Consider the following 14784-nt stretch of genomic DNA (forward strand, 5'->3'; position numbering starts at 1 on the left):
CTCTATCTTGGATATACTGAGAAATACATCGGATATTGTCGACCTCCTCTCGAGATTGCTCACGAAACCAGCGAAGCGGTATCAGGTGGCGCAACGGGCGCGGGTGATGCTGGTTAGCCCTATTATGACCGACTGTTGTTCTACAAGAATGTAGGGATATGGCAGTCGCGTCGTGTCATTCGCAGCACAACAGCCGCTGGCATCACGAGAATCAACCTTAGCGAACACAACTGTTGAGATGCAAGGCACAGGAAAGAACCAACATGTTGTTCTTAAGTTATCATGATAGCCATGGCCTGGCGGTTTGGGTGATGAGTTGATGGATGAGAGCTAACCGTGTTTCTCTATGGTCTCATGAGATACGAGCACATATGCTTTACTGACTCTTTTATTCGATAGAGTATTAGTTGGAGATGGGCTCGGCCGGGTTATGGAAGCAAAATGCTCACGGTCCCCTATACAGAGTTAACATTAGCGTCGTCACATAATGCACTAATGATTTGTGCCTTATTTCCACTACTGATATGCTATCTTGATCAAACCCTCCAGTGTCATCCGCGGACCTTCAGCATGTTTAAGGACTCTATCACTCAAGACAATGAACTCGTAGTTGCTAAACTAAGCACTATTGTAAAGGCCAATTTCTCAGAGAACGGACAGGCAACTCTTTCAGGATAATGCTAGGTGAGATAACAATCCTAAATCTCCTTATAGAGCCAGGTTCCCTAAACACCCTCTACAGCCAAGAAGCATCATTGTATGTTGGGAGTGGGCATAAAAATCAACATCAGCGGTTTCATAGCTCTTTATCTTGTTGACATATATTTGAATGCAAGGCCTCGAGGGACAAGGACGCGTTAAAGTTAAAAGAGGTTGAGGTATCAAGCAAACGTGATCGAAGAAAGGTGTGATTCATAATACTAGTCAAGTTCCATACCGCCGTTAAACACAAAGAAAGTGAAGAAAGTGCACATGTTCCAAGCCCATCGCGCCAATTACTCATATCAGACTGTCACCTTTTGCCACTGATACTTTTGAGAACATTTAGTATGTGCTCCGTCCTGGATGCGACATCTAAAGACGCCAACAATAACAAGTATTCGAAGTTTGCCACCATATCAAGACATGCTTTCGGCTTGGCAAATGTCACACTCGCAGGACACTGGGTGTCTCTCGCGACTAACCTCAGAGTTACCTGAAATCTGCAGATCGAAGAGAGTCAAATGGGCGGGGAGTTGAGTATCATCCTCCGCAATGCGGCTGTTCACTTTCCATAGAGGATCCATGATCAGCTGCGGAGGTGGAGACAATGTCGCTGAAGTCGGGGGAACCATCTGGATAGTGGGTAGACTAGATGATGGCCGAGGGCTGTGCGAATGGATCGAGAGATTGATCATGTCCTGTCTGAGGCCTGTGATACTCGGTCCAAGCATTGTTGCTGGAGGAGGTTCCTGGGACCGATGTTGACCCAGTGGGCTTAGGCTGATTGGGGATATGTGCAGTGAATCACAGGCTGGCCCACCCCATTGCCGTTGAACATCCGTCATTGCTTGAGTGAGTTCCCGAATAGTGGCGAGATATCGCAGGAAGCTTTGGGATCGACGATGGGCACCGACTGTACGATTGCGACGATGTTGATGGAGTATTCGATCTGGAGCCGTATCATCCGGACGATGCGCCTGGAATCGCCATTGCGGAATAGGAACTCTCCGAGGTGGAGTGGCGAAATGACCTCCCAGGGCCGCTGTCTCAGTGGCTCGTCGATGTCGTCGTCGATGGCCCTGCGTGTCGCGGAACCGAGTTGAAGGTTGGTGAGATTGAACTCGAGGAGGCGACCGAAACTCGGTCACGACCATCTGGGGCGGAGTTGTGGGAGCGTGGTTGCTAATTGCGACTTGGGAATCACCAGAAACAGTGTCACTTTGGCTCGCCGAGCCGTCATTGCCAAATAAAGGCGCCATGGTAACTAGTGAAAGTTCATAAGATCTGAGTAGAGAGGATATGGATGGATTGGAAGGGGCTTAAGGAAGGATGTCAATGCAGACAGGTCGAAAGAGTGAGGATTTTGTAGCTGGGGTAGGGATGACGAGTGAACAGGCTTATCTGTGTTTGGAAGTGCACAGGTCGCTCATATCTCAAATGTAACGGAAACATCAAGCTTGCAATTCGTTGACTGAAAACCTCAGAGGATTCTTATCAATCAAGAGTAGAAATACAGGTCATAAATTAACCACGGATACATACAGATCAGGCGCTGCAAGTGTAGTCATGCCAAGATGTATCGTGAAAGCGTTGTTTGTTCCATTATGTTAAAACTGAAGTATATTTTCTAACCTTATAACTGACTTATAAACTTAATACTGCTACTACTTTCTAATTACCCTAAACCTTCTTCTAACCTTTATCCCTAATAGTATTAATATATATATTATTAAGAAACTTTCTTTAGTTAAGTTAAGCTTTTTTTATATATTAATATTTTTTAATAATTTTAATTATTATATATTATACTTATAAAAAGTCCCTTTTAGTAAATTACTATTTATATATTAAATATAAATATAATTTAAGTATAGTTTTTTTAAAGTAGCTTTTTAATTACTTTAATTCTCTTTTTATCTTTTAAGTTATATAAAGAAAATAATAATACTTTCTTTTATTAAGTAATATTAATAATACTTATAAAAAATTAAGCTATTATATAAGTAATAGTTTTATAATTAAATAAAGTAAATTAAATAAAGAATTTATTATTTAATTAATTAAAATTTTATATAAAAATATACTTTATAATAGCTTTATAATTAAATCTATTATAGCTATAATTATATTATAAAATTACTTTATATATTATTATAATAAAAAGTATAATAATAGCTTTATAAATATAATTATTAATATAAGTTTAATTAAAATATTTTTAATAAAAAACTAATTTTATTAAAATTACTATCTTAAAGATTTAAAGTATATATAGTATTAAGCTAACCTTTTTTAATTAAAAAATTAAAGCTTTTTATATACTTTTAAAGCTAGTTAAAGAGTTATTATTTAAGTTCTTATTATATTAGCTTTATATTATAGCTATTAGTTAATTATTATAGTATTAATATCTAAGTTATAGGCTAGAAGTGTTATTTATAGTTAAGGCTTGTGGCTATAAGCTTATTCTAGCAGAGAGAACCTAGCGTTGTTTGTTGATCGATAAACGCCACATAATAACCACAAAAATGACTAAAAGCAATGAGTTGTCTGTTGGGCCGTCACCATTTAAATGAGCAAGCGGGCAGTCGGCACGCAATTCCACCTGGAATATCACTGAGCCGAGCATGGGGCTTTTTGTCTCAGATGGCGGCCCCAATGTCTCCAAGTTATGACAATCCGGACTCTGCTGGTTGTTATACTGACGACCCTGGTTCTTGCGGTCAACGTGCATACAGCCATTGCCACGCAGCAGTCAATTGCGGGCACATGCATGCGTAGCCCGGCGGAACAGGTCGGTTGTCAGCCGTAACGCCTTTCATTGGTAGTAACACGTACCATGCATGGTGGGGATGCAAATTGGCCATGGGTAGGTATTATATGTGGAAATGGAGATAAATGCGACAAATCATTTTACACTCTCTTGTTGGACAACCCACCCACTGCTTTAGCTCAACTGCTAGCCTGCCTTGAAGCCTAAAGAACACGAGAGGCGCATCCTGGCAGCCAAGATACGCATCTCAGGCTGATAATGGTGCGAGCCTCACTTTTGTTTCGCTGCTAATCACGGGCCAAGAACTCACACGGTCTTGGTTCGTCCCCAAAGCTGCCATCGAGATGAGTTCGCGGTAGGAGCAGAAATGGTCGAAGTGACTGTAGCCATCATAATGAAAAAGAAGCGACTTCATTGGGTGTCGCTGTTGGGCATGTTCCTGTGAGTATCGCGATGCTGTGCCACGGCGGTATCGTTAAGAGCCAAGGTGGGCTTGACAAGAAGTGGACAACGGCAGTGCCAAAACTTTTAGGGGTGTCTACTGGATTTTGACTCTGAGATGAAGCTAGTGTGATGTCATACTCCTAAGCAGACAAAAAGTCAGAAGAGCCACGTAACAAAACACGGCAATTGACAGCAGCGCTGACCTCACGTCGACCAACGCCAAATGGCGGTTTGCTTGCGATTGGATTGCGGCAAAAAGCACGTGCGGGGTACGTGTTGTGAATGATGTTGGGAGCTACGCTGGCAAGTGTGAGTGAAGAGCATGAGGATAATGCTGAAGTAGATAGTATTTGTTCAAATATAGGGAGCGTAATGGGATAAGTAGGTTGTTAATTCAGGTCGTGAATGACGTCATTTCGTGCTCCATTAGGTCTAGTATGACTCTTTATCTTATCTTATCTGCTAATCAACATCACCTCACCCTGAGTTTCGCCTGCTAACGTTAGTTTATCCTAAGCCCCAGTTGACTTGGCTCGCTTAAGACATCCCCAGCTTCACATCACGAACAAACCAATTTCTCCAGTCATTTGATCACGGATATTGAAACACACTGGGATCAGAGAACAAGACTAAGAGAGTCGTCTTACGCGATAACCTGGGAGACCGACATCCTGGGCGCCCCCACCTAGCTTAACCAGATGGTCTGTTTTTCGTTCACCTCGTGCCGTAATCTGCGAATAACTTCACCTTTGCGGAGTTATCACATACATGTCCAACTAGGAAGTGGCGAGAAAAAGCGGCCAATTTTAATAAACGGGAGAGCAGCCGCTTTTCTGACAGCCTGTCCTACTGTGCCTACTCAACGTCTCGCAATCGCGTCACCTGCCGATCATGGGTCCCTGATGCGACTTCGCCATATTTAACGTATCAACGGGCTACAACATACATAACCAGCTTGTCTGATACTTCGATCAGCGCAACGTAGGTTTACTTGGCATCTACATGATACTTTTAGTTAGAAAAATAGACCAAAAGTGAAGGATTAGATAGTGTAAGAGCGAGTATTCATGTTCTGAAATTATCATCCCCTGACATTAATTAGCTCACGCATCACCTCTTAATATCACGTTATGCCCAAAACAACCTCACCAGTGCGATAAGACAGTCCAATATATACAGATGTTGTAATAGAGATGTATTTCAGAAGATCAAGTATTATACAGGTAAGAATATACGCCCGTGCTGAGTAATACTCTGAAGTTGCAACCCAAACTCTGTGCTGAGGTTCAGCAGTCAAAAAGATATCACAACCTTCAACAACTCCAGTCTCTTCGCGCATCCAGTTCTCCCCTCCCAGCTCAGACCTACGACACTGCTAAGAATGGACAGCTTCGCGGTCGATCTTCTTAACGGTCTCGCCGCATCCGAGGAACAAGGACGCAACTCTGCCCGGAAGTCCGTCCAAGCGCTTGAGGATGATCTGCGTCAGATCGCTCAGGACATTAATAACCTTGGTCATGCACGTACTATTTTGATAAACAATTTCTCTCAAGTTAAATCGCAAGCCGAATTTGATGTTTTTCGGGCAGAATATGAAGCTGTGAGGGTATCCTTACAAGAGCGTAGAGAAACTCGCCATCTCATGATGATCAAGCTCGATGCCCAAGGACGGATTTATGAGGCGGCATACGGTGCATATTTGAGCATCGACCAGACTGGAAGTGGATGATGCAAAACCAGCGGAGGAGACTGGGCATAGGGAGTGCAGACCTTATCTTTCGACCCACCGACGAGTCAAAAGCCAAAGGTCGACCGAGCTGGCCGCGAGCGCCAAGAATCCACTTCTCAAACTCAACGCCTACCAAAGCGATTGCGAAAGCCTTAGGGAAGGAAGTCTGGCAGATCTTAGCTGCTAGTGTTTCTTCCCCCTCGGTATTAACAACTTTCTCCGCTATATTCATTAGGAACTTGCAGTACGGACTGTACAATGAGCCCTGCTGGCCGGCAACTGTTGGCCGTGTTAACTGAGGTGATAACAGGTGGCTGTGCTCAGTAGGCATGAACTGGGATATTTCTTAAAGATAAGGGAGTGAAGTGACTTCGGAGAGCTACGGGAGATTTTCATGCTGGATCGTGCCTACAAATATCCTCGAGAGGATGATTAAAAAATGGCTGAAGTACAAAAGAAGATAGTAAAATGACGTTTTGCACACGGGGAGCCTGGTCTGGAATTACTATCAAACTATCGCAATCACCATCAATATGAGTATTGAGTAGTTACCAAACGGGAAAGACTGTAGGCCTGTTAGTCCGTCTATTGCTGTAAGTGACATGTATCGCTTAACAGTCAAGCTAGATCTGAGGTATAGGATCTTCGCCTACGCCGGGTCCTGCGGCCTTGATTGCCGTGCCATCGCTGATGCATATCATTGATCTTAGAGCTGCCAGGGAATAACACTACGCCAGCAATGGGTGGAAGTTCTGTACGACTGCACAGTTGCCGCGTTTCACTCGACAGCCAAGGCTGTTGGCGGTAATCTGTTTGCGGGATCGTACGTTCCTAGCTGCCCGTTACTGGTCCTCATACGAAAGATTAATCTCCATCTACCCCATTCAAAAGCGTTCGAGCCTTCCATACGCCTTACATCCTTCTCTAGAAGGCCGGAGAGTCATCATGATGGAAATCCGGCTGTCGCCCCAATCTGAACTCAGGGGTATGGTATGCCCCGGGTGGATGGCAGGGCATCAGTACAAAAAGAAGGATCAAGAGAAAGTTGGTCTTTGCGGCAAGGTATATGGGGATGGCGTGAATCTTTACACGACGCCCATGTTCTTCTTATGCAACATAGGCGCTCTTTTAGGATCAAAGCTTGATTCAATCTTGGCCAGCGCCTGGGGTCGGTGAAATAGCATGGTTCATCGCGCTCAATGCCGCCTGGCGTTCCAGCGTACATCCGCTGGATAAGCATTTTTGAACACAGAGAAGATGTTTAGGTTGCGTGAGTTGAGAAAAACAGCTGGCGACCCTGGTGGGCTGTACCGGAAATCCGCGGACCGGAAATCCGCGACAAAACATGAGAGGGGCATTGTGACGGTGAGAATGCTGGAGTTCCGCCTAGGTCAGAGACAGTGTCTTGAAATCAGCAATCCGGAACCGCACGGCCCGTGCCTCCGATGGCGAGCTGAAACAGGAACTCCCTGTGTCGGAAATACATTTTGGTTCCATTGGGGCCAGGAATCTGGTTCATCATCAGCAGGAGAAGTCGCACTATTACAGTTGTTTTGCAGTACAGCTTCGACAGACTCTATGCATGGATAGATTCTACTCGCTGTTAGGCTCCGCGAAGCCGTATTCCTGCAGGTCTTGCAAGTGTTTACGTATTTATAGCCTAAAGGATAAAGTTTCACTGGAACGGCTACAGATGATCAGGCTTGAGCTCGATAAGACTGTTAGTGAATACCGGGAGGAAAGACTTCCGTAGCAAACGTGCTGCGAGAATCTATCGGAGTTTCTGGGTTTCTAGTGCATTGCTGTCTAACATGACCAAGAGGGCTAAGGATGGAAAGAATCAGCCTACAAAACAAAGCCCAATCCTCATTCAGAATCTTCCAAAGTCTTGTTAGTAAATTGATAAGGGTTGTGGCTTGGAACTTCTCTTAGCCTTCCCACCTGGTCATACAAATAGACTAGCTCGTGTCTTGTACCTATTTGGTACAGGCTAACAGTCCGTCTGGATGTGTTAGCATATATCAGACGTCGTTGGGACACGAAAGGCGCCTGCTAAAAAGTGTCGACTCCTAGATGATGGATTTCTGAAGCCTCTTGAATTCATCCAGACTCGTGCTATCCATCGTCCGATCGCTGATGCTATCGTCCTTGCCCTCGAGCTCGTCTTGCTTTTGTTCGGCTACATCATATGTATTGATGCATTTTCTCTTAATTATTCTTCACGGAGATTTAATCAGCCCGCCTTATTTCACTGGCTAGTCAGAACGTCTGTCTCAGCCTGCGCAACATGTTGTGCAGGTGAGCCACTGCAACCACCGAGGCACTGTAGACGGCACCTGGTTCAGCGCCTGCCCGCTGTACTTCGAGTTAGCAGGGTTCGATTGGCGCAGTCACTGGTTTTTTTTTTGGCCGCTGTGTTTTTCGTGGCGTATAGACCAGGTACTTCAACTCTCTTGCTGTCTGGCAACTTGTCATAGGATCTTCCTTCGTTGACTTGCCTTCAACTCGCCATCCAACAACCTATAAGTTCCCCACAACAAGCCAACATAGCCAGCTGCAAAGGGAGTTCCCCGATTGTATACAATACCAGCAACAAGACAGTCAAACGTAGAGATACAGAAGCCCCAAGCCAAGAACGTAAGTCTTCCTAGACCCAACCGCCCAGAATCCGCAACATAGTCAAGAGCTAACAGCCCTCTTGGTCGCAGACCTACCAGCAAACAAACGCTTTCACTGATATCCAAGATCAAGTACATTCGGTCCACGACACAACGCAATATCCGTGTCCGCAGCAAAAGGTCAAAAGATCATACGAGAGAAGAGAACCCGTCCGTATCTTCCCAGTTGCCTTCGCCTGCCTACCTACACAAGGTCGTCAAAATTGGCGAGTTTCACAAACACTCACGCCACTACGACCAGTTCTTCGAAAGCTGTCCGAAATCTCAGCCTCCGCCGAACAAAGTGCACCAAGCAACACTTCGCCTTCAACCAGCACATCGCTAACCTGACGACTGTTCTATGCAAGTGTTGGTGGTGGTTCGCAATAGACAGGTAACACTGGTGGAGGGGCAGCTTACGGCAGCGGCGTAGAGCCATCACCTGAATACACGAATGGCTATATTGCTCTCACTACTGTATGCAGGCGTGGACAATTGTATATAGTCTCTCTCTTAGAACAAAGCATTATTCTTAACAGTTCCTGATAGAAACGGTGTAACGTTATTGCAGTCCAGCCCTTATGGTCTTGGGCCTATTGTCACGTGACTTCTTGGGCATGCTTTGCAGCATCGGCTTTAAATGCACCCATGGGTTGATAAACTACTGTTGGAAGCGGTTGGTAAACCTAATGAAGCAGTAATTGCGTCGGTGTTGACTGCTGGTGCTGATGCTAAGGCGAGGAAAAAGCATGTATTCTCTATCATGTTGCCTGGCCGGCCAGGGCCACCAACTCTTACCGATACTGAAGTAGTGCTTGCAATCTTTGGACACGACACTCCTTCTTGCCTTTGAAATATAAGGCAGAAGCACATGCAAGTGCCTTGGAATGCTTAGCTAAGCAAAAGCGCTTCCTCAACTCCTCAAGTGGAAGTGACAATCAGGAAGCTTGTAAAGGGCACGAAATAAACTGATTACATTCATCAATTCCGAATATAGTATTGCAGTGTGCCAGTCTAATTATTATGATGTCTTGGAGCCCGGAGATGATGGGGAATTAGTGCGCCACAATATGTAACTCAGCTGTATCTCCCAAGGACCCCTAACGCTTGTGGGTTTCGGTGACATGATAACTGACCAACCATTACTCAATATTAGCCAAGCGATTGGTTTGAACCCCTGCAAATGCTCTAGCGTGACTTCGGAGATGGCACAGGGATCCCATGATGTAGAATTAACCATACCCATAGAGAGGCTAGCAAGAAGCCTATTCATTAAGCATAATTACCAGCAGAGGCTTACCCGTTGCAGCTAAGTAGGAAGATATGGCTAGCTTGGACAGCTTTTCTTGGCAAGTCTAGGAAGGTCTTGGCTGAGGAGGTTCATATGACCAATCACATCGCTAGGGTACCTGACCTTGGCGAGCAAAAGAGACTCTGAGTCCTGAACAGTTGCGAATGACAATAAGTGAATAAGAAAGCTGCTTTCAGAGAACACCGTGAATAATCGTTTAGAAGATAATCCATTCGTTTAATAAGGCTTACTAGCCCAAGAACAGCGGCTAAGTAGTGAATGAAATAAGCAGAATATGAGAACAAGGATCTATGGCACAAAGGATTCCGCAACAGAATGTATTTTCTTTGTTTAAATACAGATTCTCATTGACCTGTTACACTCAGCCTCCCTGAAACATTTGATCAACTCTTTTTATATATATAAATAGAATCGAATAAAGGATATAGTTGAACAGAAAAGCGACAACCTCATTATGATAAAACTCACTTTTCCCATCGCTCCTCTTTTACCGTTTGCATCTTGCACAGATACACAAGTCGGTACCGCGAATACTACAAAGGCATCTTTACCAGTCCTATGACAGCTCTCAACTGTCTCCCTACGGTCTTCATTCCATTTTAACCAGCAACACTTTCATCATATGCAAGCATTACCCCGACACTCTTTGCCAACAACAGCCAAAGAATATTATAGCAACCAAAAGCTCTTCTGCTACATGTTTCAAACTATGCTCAAAGACCGTCGAAGACATCTTTGCGATCATAGATGATAAATCTCTCTATGATCAGATCGAAACTAAGAAGCGGGCCACTCGCTTGGGACTTGACTTCAGCAAGTACAACAAGAAGTACTCTGAGCAGTTAGAGAACGCTTTTATGCGTGCTGTCAATCAAAAGATCCACGATTGTCGCACTTCCAAGAAACACGCGAAGTGAGCTACCATTCCTGCAACACTAAAGGTATAGCTGAACCAACGTCAACACCTAAAAGCTTAAAGGGCTAATGGAACAAGGGCACGAAGAGATAAATGATTGAATTGGGATGCTGGTTATAAAATCCAAGTGTTCTGGTGCTCAATTCGCTTCGTGAGTAGGTATTGCAGACAGAAGGAGGGCTCGGTTAAGCACTTAACAGTAGCCGAAATAGTTCATGACAGACAGCTAACGACAGCGCCTGGGTATACGGTAAGGGAGAGACAAAAGGCTCAGCGGTTGGTGTGACGTCCAACATCTAATGATGAAGCAACAGCGCGGTATATCATTGGCTAGGAAGGTCTGCATGATGGCCCTCGAGGGCAAACTCCAAGTAGCTGTGAGGGGGTCGATTATGACCCTTATTGTGTCGAAGTCTGTGGTTTTTTTTATCAATGTGCAGGTCGGGCTCGAAGGCTATTCTGCCCGCCAAAGCATAACAATGAGTAAACTTCAAGAGCTTCTAGAGAAAGGTTCCGTATGATGTTGCGGAGACGAATATGCCGTAGCAATTCGGACGGTGGCTGAAGTCACTTGAAACCCCTTGGACTGAAGCGATAGTACAACCAAAGGAGGGTGAACTTGCCGCCCGCCAATATCGTTTGCCTCAGTGCTATTTCAGTCACAGCAAGGTAGCTCTTCAAGGCGCCAACGCTATTAAAACGCTCCAGTATGAGATGCAGTGTTTCCCGATTGACTTATATCCTCCCGATAACATAGCACAGGAAAGGACATCTTTTCAATCTGCGCCCATAAAAAGTGATAAGGCTATGGATAGGACACGAAGGAATATTGTGTGTAGGTTTCAGGATATGGGCAGATTCTATGAAGACAAGGTGATTCGGAGGAGAGGGGGAGCCAATATGTAATTGGGAGCCCAGGTGTTTCCGCTCCGCCTTTCACATATCGCGTCATTCAGCCGCGTTAATCAAAACCATTACACCATACGCTAGTCACAGAGCTTCGACATCTTGGACACGATCCAACGTGCAGTTACGCCATTGACTGACGGCTGATAGTCCTTCGCAAGTAGCGTAAGTGGGCTTTACAACGAAAACATAGCTGTGAATATAACCCCCAAATACCCAGTTCCATCACCAGTACCTAGTCTCAAGCATGAGCTTCCTTCTCACGCAAGGTTCCAATTCCTCTCTACAACATATTGCACTTTCTCATCCTAAGTCTGTAGACGCAAAGTCCCCCTCCCCCGTTGATCACCATCATCTGCTCATTCTCAGCCTTGATCCTAGCTTCCATCCAGTCAATGGCACCGATCAACATCCCCTTTCATCTCATTGGCAATATGTCCTGCATTTCGTTACTCTGTTACTCTTGCTAATCAAAGATAGCGTGGTCGATTTTATTTCAAAGGGTGGTACGATTAGAATACTTATGCTTTCCTTCAATTCTATTCTGGCCTTTTGGCCTTTTTGCCTACAACATTATAGTCCCTGTCTTGCAGATCATGGAGTACTGATATGCTGCATACTATAGCCTAAATCATGTAAGACCATTGGTACCTTACTGCCCACGTCAAAGCGGTGAGGTGGAGCGTCTTCTATCTATGTTTCGAAGGTCCCCCCCAAACCGGATTCCGCAGCATCTTTCCTATCTTTCCTGTCTTGACTATGGATCTGCGGAACCATCTGGAAAAACATGATATCTGCCGGACGCGAACGAGGAGTCGATCGGGCAGATGTACGCGATGGCGGTCTCGGCCCCGATAGTAGATCACGCCATCATGACAAGAAGAGCGACGGGAACATGATAGTGTGCGAGCCTGTGTATGTGTACATAAACGTGGAGGTGATGATGAACGGGATCTCGACGGTGTACAAGGACACGCCGAGGTAGATCAATATGTACTCGGGCAAGAGTATGGAACCGGTGTGACACCCGAAAGTACACATGGCAAGGTGTGCGGAGGCCTATACACGACACGTGCCCCTGTGCTTGTACACGAATGCATCCACGAACGAGGCTGTGAATTGCAGCTTGTCGAGAGACTTCTCGAGGAGCCTGTGCCCGCCTACGGAGCAGATCGAAGTGCCAATACACATGGCCAGGCATCTTCGAGGACAATACCTTGATCTCGCTCGGGGACATGACTGGGAATAGCGAGACGTGCGAGATCGAGAACAGGAGGCCGAAGTGGTACCACGATTGGTGCATGGGCCAGTATGACACTGCCCAGTCAAAAGCGGCTGGGAGGGTGAGCATGCTCACGGCGGGTGTCACGAAATACCTGTTGACTAACCCTCGTTCATGTCTTTGGTTAGTTCCGCAAAATGAACCGTGTTACAGCAAGAGTTCTCCGTTGATTACAAGTCACATTTCAAATTGACATATATTCTGTTACATAACCCAGGCTACCCCTATTAATTCAATCCTTCTGACGTTTTCCTCCCACTATCACTCTCTTAGTTTTGAACAGTCTGGATCCGGATATCTAAAGCCACCATAACCTAAGCACTCCTCTACGCTTAAACAGAAACGAACTACCCAAGCCGTCACGATGCGTCAGTGCTAGTGAATACCTCTCCGAAAGGAGTACCACTAATCCGATAGCTTTTCAGATCCTGATGTCAAGTCCTTCCTATATCTCATACTCTCCATCGGAGGTACACTCTGGGAGCACAAAGTAAAACCTCTATACACTGCATTGGAAATTATGCTGAGCATCAAGTTCGTCAATTATCTCTCTGGGTTAGCTTAGAAGTGCCAACAGGCAATCGAGGACAAGATCCGGCAGAAAATCAGCGACGCTATTCAAAAGATGCACCCGAAGCTCAACGACAGTATTGAGAAGATAGTCCCCCTAGAAGCTTTGTGATGCTATTGAGAGGGTTTGTTAGAAGTATGAGGGGCCTAGGCTAAACACCTCCTCCGACGAGAGCAACTAGATGGCGAGAAATGATGATTGTCCTGCTACGAAAAAAGCACATGACCATATATAAGCTCATTAGCAAGTGCATAAACATCTACCTGATCTATAGGGGAATTACAAGCGACCTCTTGGCGTCGGACTTGTCCGCATTAGTGCACGCATTCAGATCGAGATCAGCGACCTGATCAAGGTAAGGTATATAAGACTGTTAAGGGATATGCCTAAGTCCTAGGGCTGGTGCGTGAAGATGGAGGCGGAGGGGCGCAGGATCGTGCTTGTTAGCTCAGGCGTAAATAGGCATACAGAGGATCCTCGACTCAGCCGGGTACGACTACTTAAATAACAAGCCGATCTGGCTCTTGCTAATGGTCGTGTATGTGCCAGTTCAGTATCTTGTAAGCACAGGTTGATTAGAGAGAGTGCCACAAGCTGACCGGGTTGTGAGACGGGGTCCCGTCGAGGGAGGCGCAGGGGTTAAAGCACCCCAAGGCATCCGAATTTATACGCGCACCAGAGTCGTATCCCAACGGATACTGCGCCACCGACGGCATCATCAACTGGAAGATGCAAGTAGACCGTCTTGATGCTATGCATGGACAAAAGTCAGCACGCTCGACACGTACGACACAACGGCTAGACGACGACCATGACCGAAAACGTCGATATGACCGTTGCTATAAAGGGATGCAGACCCAAGCACATGTGCATATCTGAGAATACTATCCAGCAGTCGATCATGAACTGCCTCGACGTATCAAGCTCGGCCTGGCTTATCTATACGGTCAGGATTAAGTATAAACCTAGGCTCAGAGCGAGGTATATGAACCCTATGAGAGATTTCGGCGACTTTGCCTACTGGATCGATGATAATAAGGCATTGGGGGTGAAGAATCTAATCGTGGGCGTGGATGTGAAGAGGTGGCTAGACAAGATCAGAAAGCTGTAGGATGACTCGCGAAAGAGGGGGTAACCTGATCACAGACGCGCACGTACATAACAACCTCCACCCGACTTCGGAGTGGACTGACGAGAACCTGCACAGAACGATGATCTCGATGGGTATGCGAGGTTCGTTCGTGCCCCTGCTTCGACGCTCCGCATGACTTCTGGGTCGTGGTACTCCCACGGAGTCGGGCCTAGTAACACGAACGACGTCAGGCTGATGTTCCGGTCCGAGGTTTATACCACGCGCGAGCTACTCCGGCAACCTGAGTGAGCACACTCGCAGGGACATGAACCAGTTCATGGTCGAGACCGAGTCGCTGCGGGGTATGTTATACATGAACGAGTACATGTCGATGATTGGGTACGACCCGGTTACTCACAA

Source organism: Fusarium musae, chromosome 12 (assembly GCF_019915245.1).
Source record: "Fusarium musae strain F31 chromosome 12, whole genome shotgun sequence".
NCBI classification, from domain to species: domain Eukaryota; kingdom Fungi; phylum Ascomycota; class Sordariomycetes; order Hypocreales; family Nectriaceae; genus Fusarium; species Fusarium musae.